The 9,335-nt window shown below is 31.7% G+C and overlaps 1 protein-coding gene across 2 annotated transcripts in view; it reads right to left on the bottom strand.

Moving 5' to 3' along the window:
* The window catches only part of LOC106684619 (serine/threonine-protein kinase NIM1), a gene marked incomplete at its 3' end in the record, with an annotated part of 166,384 nt that overhangs the window by 137,034 nt on the left and 20,015 nt on the right, over positions 1–9,335 (bottom strand).

The raw sequence follows: 9,335 nt of genomic DNA, 5'->3' as shown, positions 1-9,335 counted from the left end.
TAACAACTTTACTTACAACTTGGAAAATCCAACCTCACCTCGAAGACTGACTCCCAGCTGCTGTAGGACATTCTGTTATAAATTCATATTTATCTCTTTCTATTATTGTTATTACTACTATTTTATTTTTTTTCTCTTCATATTTTTCTTAAATTAACTTTCCCATAATTTGTCACAAATAAAATCATACAAACAGACTCCATGTTCCCTATGTAACCGATCTAGCCCGAACCAGATATCACTCCTTCCATTATAAACTCCCTAACCACTCAAACTCCCTAGTTTCTAACCTTGCATCCTCTTCCAATCCTCCGAGAGGGCTGAAAAGAAGAGGGCTACGAGACCTGCTAATGTAAAACGTCATTAGAGTGCTACGAATGGGTATTTTCTCTACACGTCTGTGACATTCATTTTAACTACGATCAAATTTACTGAATGTATTATATAATATACAGTTGTAAATTTCAATAAAGATATTTAAAAAATAATAAACTCTGTTTTGTTATTAAATTTTCTTTTCCTTTTTTTTTTTTTTCTCTTTCTTCTTTCTATTATTTTTATCTATTTATTTTATTTTATTATATATATAATTCATTGTTATTATTCACTATTGTTCAATATTTATAGAGTTGCAAATAGTTAGGGCTGTCTTTTGCACCAGAATATACTCCCCCAGAATCAATTGTTAAACAAAAAAAAAAACTGTTATATTAACAATTTAAGGCCCACAAGGCCTTAATACCTCACTCAATACCGAACTGGTATTGAGTAAAAAAAATGTCCGAAATTGTTTCATTAAAATCATTCAGTCCGTTTAATTTAGACATTAGCCTAAAAGTATTTAAAAAAGGGTAGAATTTATAATCTAAATCAAGGCTAAAGGCCGATTTGATAATACGCCAGACAATTCTTTTTTTTCATTGGCTATTACCAACCTGGCTTTGGTCCAGATATTAAGGATTCAATCCAAATGATTTACTTAAAACCGAAGATACACTCACTGTATACGCAATAAATCGGCAACCCGAAGTATTAGTGCCAAAAGAATATAATCTTTAGAGGGAGAAAATGATCGAAAAAATGAGCCATTTGAGGGATAGTAAAATTATGACTCCACAGTGCGATATCTCAAAACAACTTCTACATTAGGCATAATTTTGTACACGATTTAAAAGTTAACGAAAACATGAACGTATGATTGATGAGCAAATCACTAACTGAGGAGAATTAGCGGAAATATGTCAGTGAGATGTCAATGTGGTTAAGCGTAGGTAAATTACGAGACAGACTTTAGCTAATTAATTTATTTCTATATATTGCTTATTAAATGCAAAAGAATTGTAGAGAAGTAATTTTCTTTAGAAAAAAAAATCAAACAACTTTCAATAACAATATTTAAAAGAAGAAGTCGTTGTACATTTCAAAACGGCAAATTATATATTATTCACGGTGGAACGCTTCCCCTTACTATACTTCCATTTATAAAAAAAGACGAACTAAGTTTTTGTCGCGTCTATAAGGTTATTATGACAATAGTGAAATAGTCATTTTCTGAAAAACTTTTTTGAATTTTGATACAACATGTATCATTGTGAAATAAGTAGTCATTAATATCAGGCAGGTCTTATCATCATTTTAATGAGAGGGTTAAATATTAGCTTTATTTATTTACAAGATCCCGTGGACAATTAGACGATGCCAAGATGCGGGAGCAATTTGATGATTTGGTGGAGCACCATCATTGTGTATAATAGTTTTTTGTAATAAATGGAATGTTGAGAGCGTTTGTCAAGTAGGTGCTGTAGTAATCGCATATTCATTAACACTCTGCATAAGTTTCAAAGATTTGTGTACATTAGTGGGCTCGTTTTGAAGTTATTGCTATTTTTGTGGAGAAAAGAGGACTAGACCAGAGAAGGCAATAATTGTAAACAAGAAATTATTATTTTCCAGTTGCTATAAAAAATTGTATTTTAGGGGTTCTCGAGGGGGAATATAAATTTTGTCCCTGCCAACAGTTTAAAAGAAGATAACGAAGCCGTTCCTGTAGTCTTGGCTTTTCCCGCTCGAATCGGATATATCTACTGTTTCTTTTCCCCCTATTAATTATTCATAAACTTCATTAAAATTTTGTATTTATCTATTTTTTATTATTACTAATAATGGGGACTGTTTATTCTATCAAACAGACAAAATTAAAGGTATTATAGAAGAAAGAACATACAAAGTTGCACTTCCGGTCAATCGATTTTATCGAAAAAGTTGCTGTCATGTTCTGGGCATATACCCACCATAAATATCCAAATCCAGTTTCATATGACTTTTCATTTTTGAGCTGGGCTCATCATAAGCGCACTCACGTAGTGGACTTGATTTTAGGTTGGACACAGTGGATCTAAAAACAAGTATTTTCATCATAAACTCCTATTCAAAATTTACTACGCTTGCATTACTTTCCCTTATAGTACAAGAGCCCAAGAGGCGAAAAAACGCTTATCTCACCCCAATTTTTGATTACTGAATTGAAAACTAGGTATAGTTATTGGTCAAAATTGATGAGTCTCCCAAGCATAGGTAGGGGGAATATAAAATGGCGGATGTTCAAAACGTTAAAAATAATCATTTTTTTATTCGGAGCTCTATATCTTTACTACTACAAACAACAATAGAAAATCAAAGAGAGCATCATTTAAAATAGAGTAAATTTGTTAAAATGTAAGCCCTAATAGAGCTATTTACGTTCAATAGTTATAGTAGTTATAATAGATATAACTTTTTAAAAAAGCAACATTTCATAAAAATGTTGTATGGAATGTACTAAGAGATCTATAAGCACTCAAATTAAAGCTAGTTTAATGAGCTATAAAGTAGTTTATGATGTTTATCTTCGAAGGAGTAGTTGTTTTCATGAACTTTTCTAAAATAAATTAATTTATTGTTCGGACAAATTTTCATTTGCCAAATTTATATTCATATGTGAAAAACTACTACCCCTACGAAGAAAAGTGTCATGAACTACGTTATATTAAGTTAAATTTCCTTTGTTTTAGTGTTGGCAGACATATGTGCGTCTTATGGATCTAGAGATATATTTTTTCAAAAATCCATCTTTTTATACGAACAACAAGAAATTAGCATTTTGTGATTTTATTTTGTAAAATATCATAAAAACTGCTACTTCTACAAAGATAAACGTTATAAGCTATTTGATATTAAATTTAACTAGCCTTAATTTGAGTGCTGGGAGACATCTGTACATCCAATGGTTTCTGAAATAAAGTTTTTCATAAATCAAACCTATTGTCCGAACAACTATAAACCAATTTATTTTAGCAAATATCATGAAAACTACTATTCCTATGAAGATGAAGGTCATAAATTACTTTATAGTACAATTATTTTGCTTCAATTTGAGTGCTAATAGACATTCATACGTTGAATGGTTATTGAGATATAGATATCTCAAAATAGATTCACTAACTACTGATATTTCAGTACATTTTTTTGAAATGTAGCTTTTTAAAAGGCTATATCTCGAGAACTATTGGATGTAAACAGCTCTATTATGGCTCATATTTCAGGAAAGTTATTGTTTTTTCAATAATGTTCTTTTAGATTTTCTAGTGTTGTTGGTAGTTTTTAAGATATAGAGCTCTGAATGAAAAATTACTGTTTTTTTTTAAGGTTTTCAGACAGCCGGCATTTTTTATTCCCCTACCTATACTTGGCAGACACATCAGTTTTGACTAGTAATTATGCATAATTTTCATTAAAGTAATCAAAAATTGAGGAGAGATAACTGCCTTTTTTTCTCCCCGGTTCTTGTACTATTATTATATATTTTATACATAGGTAAGTGAAAGTAAAAATGCATCAATGTAAAATAAGAAAGATTTGTTTAATTAACTAAAGGAGAATACAAATGTTTTCTAGTTAAATTTAATAAATTGTTCAGATAGAACTTCATATTTCTGCGTGATTATTCCAGGTCTGATCCATGTTATATAATATCCATAAACTAATTATTATTATTTCAATTTACTAAGTCGGGTAAAAAGTATTTCAAATTACAGACCGTCAATTATGACGGAATATGTCAAAGAAAATATCTCAAATTTAATCCTCCCTTCAAGGATGAGCGTCTCTAAAAAAGCGATCCATACTTATTTAAATAATTAGTATAAATTATAATAAGAAATAAATATGAGTAAATAGTAGTATACATAATACAAATAAATATAACTTAAATAGGTTAGTGTCATCAATAGCTATAGCTGTCTTACAAATTTTCCCGTCTTTAAAAATAAACCATTGTTTACACACAGAAATAACTCCTCAACAGAAAAATAGCAAGTTAGCTCAAATATTGTTGCAAAACTACCAAATGGGTCTTCTTTCCAACTAATCCGATTTGGAGTTGTGCTGAAGACCTTCAACCTGTCGCTGCAAATATTACATCCTCGTAAATCAATACTAAAAAGTCGAAGCATGTATAAATTGTATCATAAAACCTGATAATGGGAGTATAATTCGATTTAAAAAAATGTATTTACAGAGGTAACCTTCGTAAAAGAAACAAAATATGAAATAAATTTGGTATGGTGAGCGCATTACACAAATTTAACATACTACTCAATGTAAGTCCCTAAGTTTTGTGCAGATTGGTGAGCTTGTGTTGAAGTTATCGCCGCTTTTGTGACATTTGGAAAAGAAAAAGAAAACCAAAAGCACAGCGGAGGCGAAAATAATACACGTTATGCAATCCGGGAAGATTGCGCGATCTCGGTTTTCTCTTTGAACTGGATGTTACCCTCATAAAATTCTTTAATATTTTGTATTTATTCGTTTTAACAATGGGGATTGCTTATTTTAAAAAAAAGAATTAAAGGAACTTTAGAGGAAACTTTTTTAAAAATTCACAATCTAAGCTCTACCAAACTTCAATGAAGGGAAGACCTGCCTCTTACTAAAAACCCATCTGATTGAACATTCACTAACCGACCTTAAAAGTACCCCTTCCAATCAGTCGATTTTATAGAAAAACTTGCTGTCAAATTTCAGACCATATACATATCTTATATTGGTGATTTTTGTTTAACACACATACACGCACGCATGCACGCACAGACACACACACAAATAAAGAGAAACACGAACATAAACGGACATGGAGACTTGCGAAGCTACAATCAAAGGTCTTATAAGTCATGTATTTCTGTTTAAATTGGAAGGCAAAATTTTTCAAAATCATGAAAAGTAATAAAATGTTTTGCTCGGGTTCCCAAGAAAATCTCTTTTTATTATATTTTATAATAATTTGAAATCTAATATATTTAATATATTAGATATCAGATGATGCTTTGAGAAATAAAATAAGCTGTACAAAAATTTTATTTTAAAAACGAAATAATCAGGCCAACGTTTGCAAAGATAAAGCAAACAATGTTTGTTTTGTATTTTTCGTTAGGAAAATCCTATTAGGGAACTAGTTTCAACTATAATTAAAGAGTGCAATTAATCATTGCTTAGTTCTCTCTTAAGGTTTTACTTTAAAACTACCTTAATAAATCCTTCTAAAAGTTTTCTTTCCGTTTTATACATATATATAACGATTTTTTGAGCGAACATATCAACCGATTTTGAATTTCCATGTCTTAAATTATTTAGCGAGATTCCGTAAATATTTTAAAACGATTTAAGGTCAACTAAAAAGAAAAATTGCTGATTAAAATGTGTCTAACTAAACAGATGGTATTGCTTACTGACGGCAACGACTATTAATAGTTGGTAAACCTACAACAGTTTGTTTCACCGGTATGTTTTTTGAAAGCTGCAGTTGGAATAAATAAAGGGAAAAAATTGTATCAAACTGAGAAACACGCAATTGTTATTAGGACTGATTAAGTTCCATTAATCAAGATGAGTTTTATACCTGGAATATTGATGGCCAAAAATACGATTTAGTGGGCAATACAAAATTCTGAATCAATTTTTGTTTTGGGTTGGTAACATACAGTCTATTTTTTCATTAATTCATCCAGTTTTCGACAAAAATACATGTTACAAGGTCCACATAACCAAGTATTCGCCAAATGGTGTGTAGGTATGACTAGAATTTTGAACCAAAAATTATTACATAGGCACAGACGGACCGACTAAACATATTTGATACAATCATTTTCAGTATCTTGAGCTCTATTCAAAGCAATTCGGCATCTAGTTGAATAACGTGAGATACCGAACGTGGAAATTGGCTGAACCGTTGCCTCAATAGTTGTCACACATTTACAAACGGACAGATTATGCCATTTTCAGATAGAAAGAAACCTTAATACTTCAAATACAGAAATTAAAAATAGATTTTATGCTCGCGTGCCTGCATATCGATTTATTTTAATTTTTAGTTTTTATAAAATATTGGTGTCCCTTTATATGCTTTGGGGAGGGGGGTACTGAAGATGAAAATAAAATCGATTTTATGATCGCACAAAGAAAATATTAATAAATTTTATGGGGATAAAAGCTTCCGATTCAAAGGGAAAATCGAGACCGCGCAACCTTTCTCGGCTTCTTTAAATTTTGTTAAACTATTGTATTCTTGGCTTGAATTTCATATAAAATTTATGTACATGAGTAGTGAAATGAAAAACATAGGCTATGAAAGAACTTTTAATTATCAAACTATAAGGATCTCCTATTAAGGAGATAAGAAGAAAAATATTTTTAACAGGTTGAAAAGACATTTTCAGAAATAAGAACACTAATGTATATAAACGTATTATATATCGTTGAAAAGTCCAAGATTTTAGAAAAATAGTATTTAATATAGAAAGTCGAAGAAGTAATGGGGAATGACCAAAACCGCATATATAAAAGATCTGTTCTAACACGAGTTTGGCTGGCTGGCGCATGCGTATTAGTAGTAAACTTTAAAATAAATTTTTTTTTAAACCTATGTTAACATTTTTCTTATTTAAAAAATGCAAAACAACTTGGACAATTCTTTATATTTAAGTTTAAATTACTAAACTAATTAAAAATTAAACATTTCAGTCTTATGATAACAGCTGGTCATTAGTTTCGTTAAAGACTGAACTTCGTACAAAGATAAGATGTTATGGCGCCGCCATCATACAAAATTCAGAAGCAATGTGGTAAAAGCAGCGTTTCCTGAGCTCTAAGGGGATTCCTTATTACCCAGAGAAAATTAAGATACACTTCTGAATTATTCAATTCCATCGACTTTCTAATAAAGTTGAACTACAGTTCATAGACAGCATGCAATATGATAATTTTTGAGTTTTGCCGTTTTACATCTTAAACGGAAGTCTCTCTTCAAGGTTGACTTCGAATAAAGACAATTTGCCTTTCAAAGGTTTAATTAGAATTACCAAGGCATAATATTTTATAGTTTTTTTTTTTTGTACCTTTATTATTTATTTACAATTTATATATTTTTATAAATGCATCTACCCAAATCGGTCATTAGTGTGCAACATAGGTTTGTTTGAGAACTTTTAAACACAAAATATGACATAAGTTACATTAAACTGACTATATTTATTCTTGCATCCATTACACAAGGTGAACTTTGACTTTTTTATAAACCTAAATAGATTTTCCACAGTTGTTGTACCTTTTCCACCTCCAAGTACAATGTTGCAGTCTCCTCTTGGACCCTATAGCCTCACAGTCCAGTAAATGGGCTCCATTGTCGGTGGTACCTCGCAGGTCCTGAGTCCCTCAGTACAGTCCCTGAGTTCAGTCCTGCAGGCTAGAGAGTACAGTCCCTCTAAAAGATATGCAATTGTCATGGAAGTACGTCCGATGTGCATTCTGGGAAGTACAACTTCTTCGCGTCGGTTTCTTCTCTGCAGTTTTACAGCTCTTCACGATTTTCTTTAATTTTTCGCCTGTTCTACTCCACTCATTGACTCAGAAATACATATTTTTTTCCTTACATACTCACGAGGATCCAAAGCTGTAGACGTATTCCTGTGTATTACGTCGGAGCATTTTAGCAGCTTCCTCGTTTTTCTGATACTTCAGTGAGATGGAACCAACAGGAATTTGATAATTTTTCCTGAATTTATACATTCTATATTAAGAAGCTGGATTTTCATTACAAAAACATTATTAGACCTTCTATTTTCTAATGACTTGAGAGAACTTAGATAATCTGAAACAATAAAGTGATATCCATACTTCGTGTTTTATTGTGAGGGTTAGGGCTTTCCAGTAGCAATAAAATTCTCCAGCGTATACACTATTTGTTTCTGGAAGAATTTCTGACAAACTGAGTCTATGAAAAATGCACATCCAACATCCGAGTTCGATTTGTTAGTAACTAAAAGTTTATAACATCAATAAATCAAAAACAGTAGTTAGAATACAGCTGTTCCCGTTGTTTGTGAAGTTGGTGGTGCACATAATGAGACGTTGTGGGCTTCGAAAACACAGCTGTACTAAACTGTAATCGGTTGGGCTTTCGATTTGTGTCAAATTATGTACTGAATTCGTCGTAATTAAAAAAAAGTAATTTGCCTTTAATAATTTATTATTAAGAGTATGAGTGCCGCGAATTTGAATTTTAGTTTAATAAGGGTGCTGCGAAATTTAATTTTCCCATAATGGGTACCGTGGCAAAAAAGTTTAGGAACCACTAATTTAATGTATTATATTCTTCGTTTACAATTGAGTGTCTCATGAATTTATGAGCGATGAGGTTTTCCTTCACATCAGCGCCCCAACGTAATTTGATGTATGTGAAATATTTCCTTCTTTTTTTCTAATGCGGGCTCACCACTCTCTACATACAAGCTTTCTACGGAGGTAGTCCTAAATGAACCGATGCGGAAACGAAGTCCTTGGTTATATATTGAGTCTAAAAGTTTTAAAGTTGCACTAGCTGAGCTGTAGGTGACAGTCCCATAGTATATGACTGATCGGGGTGAGAAGCTCAAGTCCGTTGTCATGGACCATGGTACCTCAATGGTATCTCAATGTTAGTGTGTATAGCAGAGTTCCATTCGGTGTTTAGCAGAGACTTGCCTCCTATGTATATTGTAAAATCATCTGTAAATAAAGAACATTTGACTTCAGCAGATGTTTTCAATATGCTGTTGATGGCTATTAAAAAGAATGTTACACTTAGACGAGTGTACCATTTTTCGGAGGTAGCTTTTGAGAAAGGTGACGACCAACTTTCACTTTTAATGTCCTCTCTTTAAGAAAGTTGTTCATAAATGTAAACCCTTTGAGACTGAGTTTGGCTGGCGTGCTAACCACATTATATCGCCATATACCCCACACATACCTTATGGATATCTATGATA

Source organism: Halyomorpha halys, unplaced genomic scaffold (assembly GCF_000696795.3).
Source record: "Halyomorpha halys isolate HHAL.00 unplaced genomic scaffold, Hhal_1.1 Scaffold595.1, whole genome shotgun sequence".
NCBI lineage: Eukaryota > Metazoa > Arthropoda > Insecta > Hemiptera > Pentatomidae > Halyomorpha > Halyomorpha halys.
The sequence above is the reverse complement of the archived record's forward strand: the minus strand, read 5'-3'. Positions and strand labels throughout refer to the sequence as shown.